This window comes from Rhodnius prolixus, unplaced genomic scaffold (genome assembly GCF_049639745.1).
Source record: "Rhodnius prolixus isolate KJV_2025 unplaced genomic scaffold, Rpr scaffold_3, whole genome shotgun sequence".
NCBI classification, from domain to species: Eukaryota; Metazoa; Arthropoda; class Insecta; order Hemiptera; family Reduviidae; genus Rhodnius; species Rhodnius prolixus.
In genome coordinates, this window is record NW_027411603.1 from 24,947,310 (window position 1) to 24,965,700 (window position 18,391).

At 35.4% G+C, this 18,391-nt stretch overlaps 1 protein-coding gene across 3 annotated transcripts in view; it reads left to right on the top strand.

Moving 5' to 3' along the window:
- Nucleotides 1-18,391, top strand: part of LOC141453154 (homeotic protein antennapedia-like) — a 1,160,806-nt gene that overhangs the window by 761,513 nt on the left and 380,902 nt on the right. For all 3 annotated transcript variants that reach the window (XM_074125977.1, XM_074125975.1, XM_074125978.1), the window contains one exon: nt 16,054-16,166. The gene's annotated coding sequence lies outside the window, so the exon portion shown is untranslated. The remainder of the gene's footprint in view (nt 1-16,053; nt 16,167-18,391) is intronic.

Genomic DNA, 18,391 nt, shown 5'->3' on the forward strand with positions numbered 1-18,391 from the left:
ATTGTTTAGTAATTATAAATATTAGTAACACAAGTAACATACTGTTTTTTGTCTTGAAAAAATAAAATAAATCAAAAAAATTAAAGAAATGCCTATTTTTTTAGGCGTCTTTTACGTCCAGCTACCAAATTAGGGATCCTGGTCGGAGGGGACTACCAGCTGCGGGAAAGTTTGATGACCTTTTACATTTTTGATCGATTAACTGACTTCCTTGAATAGCCAAATTTTTTTTATTTTTTTCTTGTCTTTTTTTCTCTAACCGAAATCATTACTTTACTACCTTCCACCGTGTTCACACCTAATGTGTGTAGCACAGCATCACCTGGGGGTGATGCACACCTAGTCTAGGCGACTAGGCAGCAAATCGAGCCGGTATGTAGTGTATCCAACCGTGGGATGTCGCACTGAGAGAGATGCCATGTTACTTAGTGTTACTCCGGAGGTACATGATACTAATTGCCAACTGTGAACTAGTCTCGCCTCCTACATGTGTGCACCTTCACTATTAATGGCATGCCTTCGTCTTTCAAATGCACACGCATGCGCACACACCTTCTACATCTTTAATTAGTTCACTATTTATACTGAGCCAGCAGCTCACTTGATACCCTTCCGCTAGAGCCTTAACTAACAAACATGCACACTTAAACATGGAATCGTGTCTTGAATGCACCGCATTGTGACGAGCAATCCCTCTATATGACTGGTCTTCCCAACTGAAACTAGATGCAGTATTTCTTTAATCTTATTAAACGTAAAAAAATGTGTTACCTACTCCATTTTAGAGAGTAAAATATTAATCCAAAAAAGATAGTTTGGACTGAACGACTGAATTCAGTCTATTACAAATCCAAAATACTTCAATGAATTTAATAAAGATGCGCTTTTGCTTCCTAGCAATAAGAAATATGTTTTCCTACGATTGGTCTTTCTGGTTTTTACCAAATTGTTACAACTGCGAAAAGTCCTTCTTTGTAACAAGAACTTACTTTCCACATCCATAAGCTTGCGAAAAGTAGTCATTTCTCGCACGAATATTGATATCACGTTGAAAATGAAGTTACAATTTTAGTCACAATCTATTTAATGCAATTGTTCAATTGTTTCTAAGAAATATTGACTCTCCAATTGCTGTTTTTAAGCGATTTATTTTCACAAAAACGTCCACAAAAACTTAACCTTAACTATTTTTTATTTATTTAAATTTAAGGCGTGTCAACTTCTAAGGACACTTTACTATTGTTTAATTTGTGTATTAATTACTATTGTTTAAGTTACTGATTTTTATTGAAATTATGTTTGTTATTATTGAGTATTGTATTGTTTCCTGACTAATTAAGCCTAATTGTTATGTCTTGTTTTATTTTAAGTATTAATTATATTTGTTTACCAGTGATGGTAACTGTTAATTATTTCTGGTTTTAGATATCAAATAATTGTATATATATTTTGTTTTTCTTTTTTGAACTTAGGCAAAATAATGAGTGTAACCATTGCTAGAAGGTTTTCTTAAGAACGTAAATCATCCAAATAGAGCTGTATGTGATGTTGATGGTGATGATGAGCTGAATATTTCAAAATATAAAAAGCCAGAAGTTAAAACTTCATATTTCTAAATAAGTATCTTACCAGGATTGTATTTAATTTTTGTAAATACGCATATTTATTTATCACTTTTATATGAAGAATTCTTTGTAGGGCAATTCCGATGGGCTGAAGCTTCATTGTTAAGGTTATTTTTTAGTGTACGAGGGTCGTTTGAAAAGTCCGTGCAAAAATAAAAACTACTTAATTTTGTTGGGGTAAACCTTTTTTATTTTTCAACATAGTCTCCTTTTAGGCTTATACACTTCGTCCAACGCTGCTCTAGTTTGTTGATCCCTTCCGAATAATAAGATTTGTCCAAGTCTGAAAAATAGCCATTCGTTCCTGCAATCACCTCCTCGTTTGAATAAAATCTTTTTCCCGCCAGCCATTTCTTCATATTGGGGAACAAATAGTAGTCCGAGGGAGCCAAGTCTGGAGAATAGGGGGGATGTGAAACGAGTTGGAACCCTATTTCCATTAATTTTGCGACCACAACTGCTGAGGTGTGAGCTGGTGCGTTGTCGTGATGGAAAAGGACTTTTTTGTGGGCCAATCGTGGGCGTTTTTCTTGCAGCTCGGTTTTCAAACGGTCCAATAACGATGAATAATATGCACCTGTAATAGTTTTACCCTTTTCCAGATAGTCGATGAGGATTATTCCTTGCGAATCCCAAAAGACAGTCGCCATAAACTTTCCGGCCGAAGGAACGGTCTTCGCCTTTTTTGGCGCAGATTCCCCCTTGGTAACCCATTGTTTAGATTGTTCTTTGGTCTCAGGAGTGTAGTGATGTATCCATGTTTCATCCACAGTGAAGAAACGACGCTTAAAGTCCTGCGGATTCTTCTGGAACAGCTGCAAACCGTCCTTGCAACACTTCACACGATTTCGTTTTTGGTCAAGCGTGAGAAAATCACTCGACTTCCTCGATTCAAACGAATGCCAAACACAAATAAATAGACCGATCTGGCTGAAACTTGGTGTGTGTTCTTCCAAGAGATGCTACTAACTAAACATAACCTCGATACGCGCCAGTAGTGCTATCTCTCTGACTTTGCACGGACTTTTCAAACGACCCTCGTAATGTAAAGTTACAATCTGTGGAGACTGGTAATAATTAAATATAACAGAAAATGTTCGAGATGTGAACAAAATTTGAGAATTAGAATCCTCACCAGATTTTTTCCCTATCATTTAAAATTATCACTCTTTTTAAAACATAGTTTTTTTTTAAATTCACAGAGTCTAGTCAAAAATAGAAAACAAAGCACAATTCTAAGCCTAACTATTAAAGTGTGAAATTATATTATGCAATTTTGCTTCAGTCATATAAAATGTGAAAGTAACTTGGAAGAGACTAACGTCTTCAACCATAAATCTCCAGTAGCTTTGATCTACGGCAACTCTTACCGACATACTGTCGTACAACTTGATGACATAACGGAATATTTACGGTAAATTTTCCTGAAGACGTTGGTTAAATAAAACCACAATAACATCAAAATCATTTTTAATAGTTTACGCACAATATCTCAGTGATGATGGATTGTTTTATTACGGTAATTTAGTGTGAGGATCTATAGACATAAATGCTATAATCGTGCGAATGCTCTGATTTTGAATATTTAGTATGAATATACTATACTATCACCTAATGACATGCACTTTTATTGCAGTTTGAAGGAGTGAAGAAAGAGCATAAACAATAATTGCATCAGTTGTTGTAACCGCTGAAGTATTGATTATCAAACACAGCGTTATGATATGATCGTTGAAATTATGGTAGGACCTGCTGTTTCCAATAATATCGTTGACTTTATGCATCGTAATGCGGATGATATTCCCTGGTTCTTACCATTTTGGCTTTTCATTCATCATGAGAGGTTGAATCACTAGTTCGATGCAGAGAATTTGACTTACACAATGATTTTGTCATTCACTGATATAACATATATTAATGATTATTTTCAAATAAGTGTTTATTATTTAACTTTAATGTTAAAACACTTTAAGCCTGATAATATAAAATTAAAGTTCCTCGTAAAAAAAGTGGATAAAATCTAAGGTCCAGCAGCTGGATTCGAACCCGGGACTTACGCGTGGGAAGCCGATACGCTAACCATACAGCTAATCCCTTCCATAGTTGTTTTGCAGAACTTTTATAACTATTTTGTTCAATAGTTAACTATATATTAAACTATTAAAAGTGTTTTGAATTAGAAGTGTCCATTAGTCTTATGCACTATATTTAGAAGGCGACATTAGTGGCGTCACAAGTTGTAAATATCTTTGACAATTTTTTTTTTTTGTCGTTCGAAGCTAATCGTAAATTATAAATAAAACGTTACATGTATGCACCAATTTAAATTGCCTCACAATTTATAGCCGATCAAACGAATGCCATTTTAAAACATTTAACTGTAATTATTTATTACAAATTAATTACTTTTCATTTAAATTTGACTTTGTTTTACTAATACAGTTTAATGGGTGATTTTTAGAATGTGATAGTGTTGAATTTTTGAGAAATTATTTGAAGTGTTATTCAAAAAAAAGGTAACTTGAGGTCATCTCTATAAAATTGCTTGTCAAATTTTGGAAAATATTTTCTGTTTAGGAGGTAAGGATATGATTCTAATGAATCAGATTTTACAACCGCAATTTGAATGTGCGCATTCTGCAGGAATCCTTTCCTGCGATACTGCGAAAACCCAAATGCGTCAACCGAAGATTTGTAGAATTGTGGTTTGAGAACTTTATTTAATTGATTTTAATTTTAATTTAATGGTTATCTTCGATCATTTAATTGCTGAAACAATTTAAACAATAAATAGCATAACTTTTTACGCTTAGCTACCTTCAGCAAAGAAGTATTTTGCGACTAATGCTGTCTACTACGAGATGGAAATTTATTTCTTGTAATTTCTCCAATTAGGGCAATCAACGAAGAACGAATAAGCGGCTAGCCTAATAGATCATGTAAGCCTAGGCTTTTGTTTCGTAAAAGTTGAATCGCTAGCCTGGCAGGGTGTTAAAGGAAAGGTTAATCCAAAACTTGGCATTGCCTGTTTATTTAGAAAACTGTCCTTTCATATTCCCTTCTAACGTACTTTTGTTAATTCGCAGAGTTGTTTTGCACTCATTGTTCTTTTAATACCATTTTGTTCAATTATAAAACTAAGATATATGAATAATAATATTATAATAAAGACCACAAAAACATTTCAGCCGATCATTAGACAAATCGATTAACTTCACTTTTTGAAATAGAAAAGAAAAACGCTCCTCTTTCCCAAGTTCCGAAGAAGAGGACGAAACAGGAATCGAATTTGAAGAGGTAAGCGTTGCCATTTCAGAAATCGATGAAACTGAATGTACAGGATATGGGGAAAGCTACAACAAGACTGGAAAAAAAAAAATTGGTTGGAATGCATAATTGCCGGAAGTGGTTTCACAGAAATTGCTCTACTTTTGCATACGCTTGCCCAAAATTGTAGTAAAAGAGCATTTAAAAAGTAGAATAATAATTAAATATTAAGTAAACATTCATTTTTTTCTGTTATTTTTACGTTTTACTAGCGCAATTTCATTTACAATATGTGGCCATCTCTCCCAAGTTACATTGGCCAACTCACCCAACCCAGTGGGGATAGAGGGCCAACTGCTATTTTTTTTTTTTTTGTAAGAATAAAAAAATGTTTCCCTCAGCATTTTTTCAGAAACTTTTTCCTTATCTTATATTTGTGAGCGTATGAGGTTTCCAAAAATAATAATAAAGTAAGCCTAGCCCTTACCAAAAATTTGCAGGCACCCTCCAAATAAAATGGTGGTCATCTCACCCTACTTTACCCTATGTTAAATTTAAGTGACAAAGTTCTTGGTTCAGTCGTAGCTTTAACAACTTTGGCCATTAGATAATAAATAATTTAATTCAGAAGCCATTTTGATTGACTCTGTGCTCTAATGTAAATCGTTGCAGTAATTCAATTCAAATTCAGTAGCAGGCGCTGAATGATAATGGTAAATTTATTCGCATTTCTCCACTTCTTGTTTTAAGGAGTCAATCAAGTTGTACAGTAAACAACTCAATTATAACACTATTAAAATAACAACAACAAAAATCATGTAACACACATATAACAGCCAAAGTAGCGTGTATGTTGTTTGTAAACTACGAAGACGGTGATATCAACCACGAAACAAGACTATAATACTACCTGTCTAAACCAAGCTCTTCTTTTAGCAGACCATTTTTGCCACACTAGATTTAGTCAGCTGCTATAAACAGTGGATACTCCTTTGTAAAGGGTTTGTATATACTCTGGATAAAATTAAAAATCAAGAACCATCTTCCATGCCAAAGTTGTTCAAAGTAGAATTAGTTTTCGAAGTGTCGTGCTTATTAGAATTATTTTTTTAACTATTCTTCAGTCCTAACATAAATTTCTGTTTTTGCTTCAATATATAATTTCAATCATATCCTTGTTTTAAATAAGTCAGTAAATTTGAGTCAAATTATTCCGAGGGGAGCAATCCAGTCACTGTCAGGGCCACTTTCTTTCACTTAAAGCATCGAATCTTTCAACTTTTGTTTCGTCCACACCGCCCTCGTTTTCTTACAGCCTCCTGTAAATTTATCTTTCATGAGCAATCAAGAAATAACGTAGAGACAATTGGTACTCTATTGGTATTACCTGAAAGATTCTGCTGCAAATTATATCATTCTACGAACGTCCGACTTTGTTTTGGTCAGCAGTATCTTGTGTCTACTGTATTTTCTATTTGGCTACATCGAGGAATATTTACTTGGGTTCCACAATTCTGGAAAGTATGCGTTTCTTAACAATTATTCATCAATGATAGCTCCAAGATAGTATAATACATGCAAAATGAGGCGCCACGGTAGCCGAGCGGTTAGAGGCGAGACCTATAAAGCTAATATGTATTGTTGGTTTAGTGGGTTCGATTCCCGGTCTTAGGCCTTGGATTTTATTTAATGGTTAATAAAAGAAATTTACAGTAAAGTATGTTTGCTAGTCGCCTCCGTCCACGACACCTAATTGGTAGTTGAACGTTAAGCCCCGCCTGAAATTTCGGTTTTTGAAAGAACTATATACAAAACATTTAAAATTTTGTGGGTAAAACTTTCAGTAAAGCTTTAAACAAAACTAACAAAAGAAAGTTATTGATATAAATAACAAAATAGTTTCTTGCATCACAAATGTACAGCACCTCCATAATGGTCAATTTACGTCAGACAATAACTCATCCAATAATCCTGTCTGTTTCTAACACAAACACAAACTAGAATCAATGCAACATACGAAACAATTTGCTATCAAATAGAACGAGTTGTATGCACAAGTGCATGGCGACAATACTCACGTTTACTCGTATGTATTGGATATTGGGACCCTCATGTGGCCACTATGCACAAGTTGGAAGACCTACACAAACAGGAACACTGAACGTTACAACCCCTTTTATTACTAATACTCTGGGCAGTGTTCTTCCATTCACTGGATTAAATCGGACAATATTATTTTTGGATTCCCATCCTCTGGGTTCAGACTAAAATATAAGTAATATTTCTTCTTCCAATAGACCATCTTCTGTCTTCTTTCGTACTCTCCAATAAACCTCATCTCTCTCTTTCTCGATTACAACAGACCATGTTTAGGGGGGACAATGTCCACTAGTACCCTTCCGCCACCCTCCTCCTGTCTAGTAAAACCCTCTATGTTGCACCGAGGGATGGACTGATTTATTACCCTCCAAAAAAAGGGGTAGCTGCTCCTCCCCAAATGCCACCTCTACACGATTCCTCTGCATGTTACAAGAAAAAGAGATTAGGTAATTGTTTTATAATAATCCTAATGGTAACTGAGCTAGCAACAGCTGGGTTAGACATTTTGAAACAATTTATAAACCATGTTGCATTTAATACTTTTTTTGTTGTTGTCGTCAAAAGCTTAATTGATTTGCAGTTTTAACCATTTTAAGATTTACAATGTTTTATTAAATAAATCGAAATTCCTTTGCATTATTCCATCAAATCTTTCGTCGAATATGTATTTAGCACATTTTGTTTTATTTATTATTTTTATATTGATACATATTAATATATTTATTATATTTATTTATCACTTTTATAGAAAGAATTTGTAGTAAGACTGCTCCGACGGGTTGAAACCTCGCTGTAAGGTTACATTACTGATTTATAGCATTTTATTAAACAAATCGAAATTTCTTTGATAACTTCAGTGTTATTTTTTATCAAATTAAATATCCTTATGTCAGTTGTAAAGCCGGACAGTTGTATAAGTGTTGATCGTGAAAAATTGCATAAAAAAGCGAAATGTTGAAAAACAATCAACTTATGAATATTTTTAAAAGATTTCCTAACATTTTCTCAAATATTTTAATGAGATCAGAAGTAAATGTTTAAAGTGCAATTTGCAACCTTTGACTTATTTATTTTAAGACAATCTACTTTAAAAATTGACTATTGGTCCACCTAAAAGAGTTTTCAATGAATTAAACAACTTGATGAACTAACACTGTTGTGTGCTCGTGAACACGTTTTCTTGTAAAACAAACGTAACTTCTCATACGAAGATAAAAGGAATCCTGGAAAATGATATACCGTTAGAAAGCCCATTCGGAAAGGGAACTTTTATAAAAAGTGCCAGTACCTAGGTCGGATAATGATCACGTAAGGGCCTAATGAGTTTTCTTAAAAATTTCGATTACTTTTATTTTTCCAGCATTCGGAGGAAGATTGAGGCTGTTTGGAGAATAACTTATGCTTCGAAATGGTATCAATTTTTAGAAAATTTATCTTTCTTTCTAACCGAGTTATCAGGATCGAATTCGGACTAAAACTTTCTGAGTAATAACACTTTTATTGCAAAAAAAGTAATGATTTTGGAAAAAATTTAAAGTAATGTTACTGAAGAATAGTGGAAAATATGAAGTTGGCCAATACGTCATTGAACTCCACTTTAGATGTACTACACACAGTAGGCCTATGGACAATACCTACTGGTTCACCCTTATATGCCCTTACGGGTACCTACATTCAATTTTATTTGCCTCTTTCTACGATATAACGTATAAAATTTCTACGTAACATATAACCCAACTTAGGAGAGATTTACTTTTGCACATTCCGCATTCCTCACAATATTTAATTAATTTTAAAATTACTGCAATTTATTTGAAGCCTACGTAAAGATGAAGTGTAATTATAAGATAAACTTATTATATTAAGAAATTACTTTTCAAGAATATGGAATCTAACCTGCAAGTGCACTATTTCAGCGCCTGCATTCAGAATTCAGTAAAAAATTATTAATAAATTCTACTCCTTCTCAGTTCACAGCTTCTCTACTGTACAAAAAGTAATCATCTTTATAATAAATTTAAAAAAACTTGTGACGCAGCAAAGTGTATCATTTAAGAGATGGAAATAAAATAAAAAATAAAACCACGACTGTGGAAAAATTCGTGAGCTTTTGCAGAGATATCTGAAGCGCGAGAAGGCCTGGGCCACATTTGTTGTTAGCTACAGGCGGACTAAATCTCGGAGCCGATTACTCCCCAACTGAAATTCTTCTCCTCTCTCACTTTTAAATAACTTTTTATTTTTTATTTCTCTTTTTAGGATGTGTACACGCTTCAGGTGCTCGCTTACCAGCTAGAGGCAGGTTCTGGTACGTTTGTTTAGTCCGCCAAGATCCTTGGCTACGTGTACAGACTTCAATCGCGATAAAGTTAGATTTTTCTTTCTTGTTCTGTTGACTTCGTCGAGAAAATTATTTTATTTCTTTGTAAAGCTTCAGAAGTTTGTAAATCAATATTGATTATCGTAATGTTATAAGCTACAAAAAATTGGAGGTCTATTTTCTTTTTCAAGTCATTTTTTATTACTATTGTTATTTATCAAAAATATTCGATTATTTATTAGCAGCTCAACTTACTATGAATACATTCTGCTAGAAGAAAGTGTAATTCCTTTCCTGACGAAAGTAATCAGTTTACGAAGACTATTCGTAATCAGTGTTCCCTCTAATTTTTTGTGACCTGTGTGCGCACTTTTTTAAGTGTGTGCAGTTTTTTCCAAAAAAACAAAACAAATTTGGTGCGGCAATTTAAAAAAGCGCATTTAATAAAAAAAAGACAATACAATAATGGTGTGAATATTCAGCCAAATTTTGTTCCTATTTATACGCATTGACTCGATCTTACAGCATACCACTTGTACTACATACAATACAACGGAACATAATGAAAAAACTACCCTAAAATCAAGTCAAATCATTAGATCGGGAAGGCAGAATTTAGATGATTACTGTGGTTTCCCTTTTCCATTCAAATAGAAAATAAGAAAATTTAAATAGGATGAACAAATAATTGCAATTTCAGTCGTGATACATTTATTCTGCCGAGCTTTCGACCTAGGGGCTAAGTCATCTTCAGGGCTAGTTTACAAAGTAATATTTTTACATTACAGGGTTGGTATATCTTCTGTCTTGTCTGTTCATGGACTCTTGGTTCGATTGGCTTTCGTCTTGTAATTGTTGTTCATTCTTTTTGGTGACTGATTCATAGTTTCAGTAGGATGAAAAAATAATTGCCACTTCAGTCGTGATACATTTATTCTGCCGAGCTTTTGACCTAGGGACTAGTTTACAAAGTAATATTTTTACATTGTAGGGTTGGTGTGTCTTCTGTCTTGTCTGTTCATGGACTCTCATCAGCATATCCATATTTTCCTGCAATCGGTTTCTTTGTTTTGTTTTAATCAACAAAGCTTAGAGGGAACACTGTTCGTAATTGATTGACTGTAACTGAGTGCCATTTCATTCAAGAATTTGGATAGAATTGCAAGTATTTTTTCGGACAATTATATTAAAGCTTTAGTCGTGTATTTGTTAATTGAAACCATTCATGCTATAGCAACTAATTCACGGTCAATCTAGTATTTGTATTGATAAATTTGATTTTATTTCAATCGGTTTTATATATTAAATGTACGTATATACAAAGTTAGGACCAACAGTAATTGTGCCCTATATAAATTCAGTAATCCAGTACTTATACTGGGAAGTGTAGGGACCGGTTTCCAGAGGGCGGCAGGCTGTGATGGCCAGCTGGGGGTGTCCGGTAGAGAAAGAGAATAAGGCGGCTATGGCAACCGGATTACCGGACACACAGAGTCCACGGGTGAGTAATGGAGGACTCCAGCTGGCCATTTAATCACAGTCCTACATCACGCACGGGCCCTTACACCCACAGAGGGCAGCTCCCCTTTACAGTTACGCCATTTTGCGCAACAGTAGATACAATTAATTACTTTATATCTATCCGCGCTTATTTCCTTGTATTAAAAGCGCCACTATAATTATTGTGTACAAACCTTTGCAGGATTATTTTTTGGAAAATTAGCTTTCATACGATATTTGAATCAAATTATTCCGAGGGGAGCAATCCACAGTCACTGTCAGGGCCACTTTCTTTCACTTAAAGCATCGAATCTTTCACTTTTCCCGTTTTCTCACAGCCTCCTGTAAATTTATCTTTTATAAGCAATCAAGAAATGACGTAGAGACAATTGGTACTCTACTGGTATTACCTGAAAGATTCTGCTGCAAATTATATCATTCTACGAACGTCCGGCTTTGTTTTGGTCAGCAGTATCTTGTGTCTACTGTATTTTCTATTTGGCTACATCGAGGAATATTTACATGGGTTCCACAATTCTGGAAAGTATGCGTTTCTTAATAATTCTCCACCAGTGATTGCTCCAAGATAGTTCTTTTATTTTATTTATTTGTTTTGTTGAGAATGACACTAATTACATGATTTTTTTTTTAAATTGATACCTGTATAATACATGCAAAGTGAGGCACCACGGTAGCCAAGAGGTTAGAGGCGAGACCTGCGAAGCTAATATGTATTGTAGTACTGGGTTTGATTCCCGGTCTAAGCCTTGGATTTTATTTAATGGTTAATAAAAGAAATTTACAGTAAAGTATGTTTGCTAATCGCCTCCATCCACGACACCTAATAGTTGGATGTAAAGCCCGCCTGAGAAAAATAGGCATTACCTTTGCTTTACTTTTCAGTATACTTTGTAAAAGTAAGTTTTAATCGTTTGTCAAGTAATTTCTTGAGCCATTGGTTACTCTGGTTTAAGATCCAGTCATTTGAGAGTGTAGTGTGTGGATATTATTTGGTCCAAAGCACCATACGTTTTTGCTGCACGAAAAGAAACGTTATTCCAGTAAAGGATATCTAATGAGGTTGTTATTTTTTTTGTCATTAATCTTTACTTTCCAATTGTGGAACCGAGGATTAAAGACATTGATATGAGTCTAAGTGGGATTGGGTTACGATTTCTGGATCCTTATTGTTGGAGAGGATTGTAGTATTGTCAGCAAATGTGTAAATGTTTGCTAGTTGCTAGTACAATAACACGATGCGAAAGCAGCCAGGCATAGCCGATGCATGACCCAACTGTAGGGGCACAGGAAGAAAAGGAAATCATCCAGTGCTGACACACTCAGGAATTTAAGTGATAGGAGATCATGAGGCCAAAACGTCGTGGAGGATTAACAGGAATCGAGAATGGATAAATTCGGTGACAGGGGAATGTTTAGTTTTTTTGGGAAGAGTAAAGTTAGAGTCATAATTGGGAGCATTAACAATAAGGCGGAGGACTTTTGATTGAAAAAGCTGGATGCTGCTAATGTTAGAGGGACATTAAATTAAAGAAATAAAATTATTCCTCTTTACAGATCTTGGTAAAAGCGGGGTTTTAGTCGGAAGCCGAAGGCTTGCCTAAATGCAAGTGTTTACCTCTTAGTTTGGCATGAAAGTATGAATGTCTTGAATGTCAAGTTCTCTGTGTATTTGTGTGCCCTTAGTAAATTTTTTGCGGGTCATTCAGTGCCATTCACAGGACTTTGTTTTGAAAGTTCTACACTCGTTTCTTCAGGAAGTTCCCAGATGTTATCTATACTAGCTAGATACGCTTTAGTCAGCAGAACACTGCAGGAGCGTTTTAATGGATTAGCCTGTATGACGATTGGTTCTAACCGCAGTGTTGTGTTGTTATCCAGTCTCCAGGTGTGTCTTCTAGTTAACTTTAATTAACTTTAATGGTAGTTAATTTTCAGATTTTTACATTTAAACTCATTTTAAAAGAACTTCATGAAGGAAACACCTTAAGACTTGATAACTTGATTTCTTTAATGAAATACTAATTCAAAAAAGAGGCGTAATCATGATCAAAAATTATTATATTTTGCATTTAAAAAAATAAAATATTAAAAAAGAGAAAATAATATAATACATAATTCAGATAAATTTAACGTTAAATTTAAGCACTCTACTGGTTGTGTAAGGTGAGTATAACATTAAATGTATCCTGTTCAATGATATATTTGATTTCGTGGTAATAGGGCTTCGGGTCGATAACATCCTTCCTGGTGCCACCTGCAAGGAAGCAGAGAATCTAATAAAGGGTTGCAACATTGATTTACTACCTTTCAACCTTAGAATCTCTCTTCCTAACGCACACCTATACAAAGTATGTTATTCCAACTTAGAGTACGCTTACTTGTAAATATCTCTCATTACTTCCGGCCAAGTAATGAACCCTTGAACCATTACTTCATCAGTTTCTATTATTAGAAACTTCCGTCATCTTTTCGCCCCCTTTGCATGCTTGACACAGTCGGGAAGTTATATGAAAAACTTCTTCGGAAGAGAGTGTTGGACGGAATTAGGGCTGCAGGCGATCTGTCGACTAGGCAGTTCGGGTTTAGGACCGGACGGTCTGTGATAAACGCAGTGGAAGAAGTCATAAAAGCAGTAACAAGGGCGGAAGAACATAACCAGCATTCAAGAAGGATTGTGCTTTTGGTCACTCTAGACGTTAAGAATGCGTTTAACTCACTGAGGTGGTCAGACGCGCTGCAGGCGCTGGAGGCGAACTTTCAGATCCCACACTATTTGTTGAGAGTAATTAGCGACTACTTCAACAATAGGGTGCTCAGCTATTGCACGGAGGAGGGACCAAGGACACGATCGATTACTGCTGGAGTGGCACAAGGATCAATATTAGGCCCAGATCTTTGGAATGTGACCTATGATAGCCTTTTGCGACTGGAACTACCAGATGAAGCAATGTTGATTGGCTATGCTGATGACGTAGCGGCGCTTATTGCTGCGCGGGACGTGAAGAAGGCGCAGTTGAAGCTTAATCAAGTGATGCGGAAGGTTAACCAGTGGATGACCGTACACGGATTATCGCTAGCTCTCCCCAAAACAGAGGTTGTCATGTTGACAAAAAAACGAATAAACCGGCATATCCCGTGGAACGTTGGCGAAGAAGAAGTTGTTTCGGTGGAAGCCGTGAAATACTTGGGCATCACAATTGATGCGAAGTTGAGCTTCGGGAGACATTTACAGGAGGCGGCGGATAAGGCAGGAGAGAATGTCGCCAGACTTACAAGGCTTATGAGCAATGTAGGAGGTCCCAAAGCCAGTACGCGCAGGGTGCTTATGAGTGTCGCCCACTCAGTCCTGTTGTATGGGGCTGAAATATGGTCAGAGGCACTCAGAAAAGAAGTTTATAGAAAGAGACTGGCACGGGTGCAGAGGCTGGGTGCCCTACGGATAGCCTCGGCATACCGGACTGTTTCGGAGCCAGCGGTCCTGGTCATAGCGGGAGTTATCCCAATTGCACTTCTGGCCGATGAAAGAAGGAGAGTTTACGCTAGAAGGCTCGAAATGGATAAAGTAGCGGTCTCCAGGGAGGAGCGTGCATACACGGTGTTGGAATGGCAGTCTTCTTGGGAGGAGGAGTCAAGAGGTAGATGGACGGCCAGCCTTATCTCAGATGTTGGTTCATGGATAGGGAGGTCCTTTGGCGAAGTGGATTACTTCGTTACCCAATTCCTTAGTGGTCACGGGTATTTCTGTGAGTTCCTAAGGAAGATAGGGAAGAGGACCAGTGGTGAGTGCGGCTATTGTCCGGGAATGCTAGACGATGCCCACCACACCTTTTTTGTGTGTGAGAGGTGGGGTTGCCTCAGGAGAGACTTGGAGCAATATGTCGGGCATATTACCCCAGCGGGGATAATACCGACTATGCTCACTAGTAGGCGGCAGTGGGCATGTGTGGCACGCTTCATTAGGGAGGTGCTAAGTGCCAAACAAAGGGAGCTGGTTGAGTTTGGAGGGAGGACCCCTTGATTGGGGATAGAATAGGGGCCTAGCCTGATGTAGTGCTGCATAAGCGAATCCAGGCTAGGCCTGGTGCCGGGGTAGGTGTTTTAGCCGGTAGGCTGCCTTGGCGGGAGTCCGGCACGTATGTGCGTTAGAAGCATTTCACCTACCCAAAAAAAAAAAAAAAAAAAAAAAATTATTAGGCGCTGATATGTCAAAAAAATGTATTCAAGCAATCTTAAAGTTGAATTTTGTAACCAGTTTTTTAAATAAAAATACAGCAACGTTCTTCAATTGGAATTAATTTCAACTATCTGAAAAGAATTACTGTGTTTTGCGTATTTATATTTAATTTTATAAGATCAATTATTGTACTGGAATATGTAAATAGGTATTATGAGCTTGCTGCAGTTAATCTTCCGAAAGCAGAAAAGAATGCCTAAAGCCCAAAATTGATTTAAAAAAAAATTGAACCATCAATTTTGGTTTGTCTGCTGAATCACGAATTACTGTAAGCCATATTGAGAACAGTCAACTTATCAATATAATTGGTAATTGTTAAGCGAATTGTTGTCTTAAATGTTTGAGAGGTGGGAGAAATAGTTCGCAAAACTATAATTTATTAAAGATCTCTATTAATGGCAGCAGACCTTAGATAAGAAAATTAGAATTCAATTTAGCGAATTCTAAATTCAAATTTTTAGATTAGTTATAAGCAAAATAACTTTTTTAAGCAATTTAAACTCATTTAAAATTAAAACTTATTAGTTATTGTAAGCTCAACTGTGATTATAATTATTCCTGCAATTATAATAATGCACAAATATTGCATCCAGAAGTTTATTTCTATATCGTAATGTTACTAATTTCGCAACTCTCTTTTGGATAATTTTAAGTTTAATGTTTCTTGCAGTTTTAAGAACTTTTGAAAAGCCAAAAATTTGCAAGCGCCATATAATACGCTTCTATTTCTAATTTTTCCTATTTAAATTTGCTTATTAAATCTAATCAAAAACAATACTGTGTAAACTGCAATTTGAAGTTCACTATAAGGTCAAAAATGTTTTGATCTTACTTTTGCAACTCCTTTATCCAATTCTCTTTGGTTCTTTTTTTGTGAATATGACTCTCTTATTTTATTATTGATTCTTGCTTCTTTTTTTTCCCAATTAATTCTTTTTCACAACTTACTAAAGCTTTTTTAATAAAAATACTTTTGTTTCAAATAGATGTGCATCAGTTCGTGCAGTGAGTTTTGTGCAGTGGTGTGTTAATGCAGTGAAACTTCACAAGCTTTTTACAAACTGGAATGCAATCTCTTGCCTTGCAGAAAAGCATTCAGGTAAGAGAAATATTTGCGCTTTTTTTTAGGTTTAAGTTTTTTTTTAAGTTGTCAAGAATTGAATTTAAATTATTAATTGTCTTATAATATTCTTCTTGCAAAATATATCTAGCTTCTTAAGGGTTTGCAATCTTTTTTTAAAAAAAGGTAATCTAAATTGTAGAAAACTTTCCGCGTATTATTTTGAAATGAAATTGTTAAAAGAGAATCATTAAAACCAAAACGTGGCTTTAATTAACCTGTATTTCACTTCTGTATTCTTTATAATCTCAAATGTTTATGAAGCAGATGTAAGTTATCGCTCAATCAAGTTGCTCTATATTTTTAGAAATATACTTGAACGCCTTCTTTGATTGAAACGAATAAACCTTCTTTCAAAAGATTTCCAAACTCAACAGTTTGGTTTCTGTGCATCACATTCTACCACTAAACAATGCCATCGCATTGTTGACGCCATTTTTTCCTTTTTTCCACCTTGTAACAGAAGCAGTTTTTATTCAGGTACCTTCCTGGACATTGTTCTGGCCCTGACTGAGGTTTGGCTTCCATGCAAGCTATGTAAGCTTCTAGGGGGTCCTTCTATTGACGTAGTGCTTGTCCATCAAATCATTTCTATCTCACCATTGCTTGTGGATCCAATCTGGCTCATGTAGATCTTTTATTTGTCAGTTGCTGCAGATTAATGTGTTTGGTTCTCTCCTATGCATCATTTACACTGCAGAGATTCAGTGAACGATTCTTCAGTACTATGCTGACGACGACTGCTTTATCGCTCCAAATGACTCTGATTCCTGTAATCGCAATCAGTGCCTTATAACACCCTAATTTTATTCTGCAAGTCTGGTCTAAACCAGTGGGTACGAATAAAAGTCAACCCCAATAAAACGAAAATATCAACCTTATCCTCTAATATTGCAATCTCTCTTTCTTTCGAATCCTCCTCCTTGCACCTACCACACTTACAGTTAACTAAGCAAAATACCCTAGACTTCATCGCAACAAAAGACTCTCATTTGAAATCTCACAAAGTTAATTTTACTGGAACTTAACAGACGGTACTAAATTCTTAAGCTCCAAATTCTCACTTGGAAATCAAAGATTTCTATGTAATACTATGAATACCTCTGGACACACGGATGCAAGATTTGGGATTTAACCAAGCAAGTTCACAATCCTTTCAGACAATAGAAGTACCATCCTTCTGTCCTATGTAACAAACTGAACTCTTCACACTGACCTCATAATTCCTTTTACTACAACAATTTTTTAAAAACCGCTACAAAAAAAGTAGCAAAATTTGACGTCTAACCATCCCAAGTAGTTCAATCTCAGACTTTACTCTCTCAAAATCCTTCTAGATGGAAACACCGCTAGCATCGCGTTCGTCTTCCTTAAATGAAAAACTTTAACCAGAAACTTTGAATTTTTAGGTAAAATGACCGAAATTTCTTGATTATTTCTTTATTTTTAAAATAAAAACTTTGAATCTATAATGTTTACACCAAAATGTAAATATTTTTGTTGTTTGTATTGAAGTTGCAAAAAGTTTATTGATTTTGTAGCGGAATTCCAATAAAATATTCAGCACATTTGTTTGTTATTTACATCTTTAGTCTAAAAAACTTTTCAGTCTCCTGTTTATTTTTCACATTACGTAACAAAACTTGGAACCATAATTTTTTACTTTTTATACATCATGTCAGACAACGTTTAGATTAATAACCTGTCAAATTAGTATTTACTGTAAATAATAGTAAAACTTGCTGAACTGGGCGAACATAAATCCAATAATTTTTGAACATTACTTATGTTTCAGGTCTGCTTAAAAAAAAAAATTATTTTTCATTGGTATAAAATTGTGCAGTGGTTCTGTCGATCTTAATCAGATTTCAGTGATTACAATTAGGGTTTTATTGTTTAGACTTTCCAATCACTTTAATCGATAACTGCAATTGAACTTGCAACTGATGGAAAAATGTTCTCGTATTTATGTTCTTGTTCATGCGATCTAGTAGAGATTGGAATACTACTTCAGATGGTCGAAGTTAGCTGCAAACGTGTTACATGAGTGGAGGCGATAAGCTACCATCTTGGTCAATTGAATCAACCTGGTGTCTGAGAGACGTCCGTTAGTGCAGCTTGAGGATTCAAGCTACAAGAATGTCCAAGCCTCAATATCCAAAATGAATGTACCCAAGACGTCAGCAAAGTAGCTGATTCGGAAC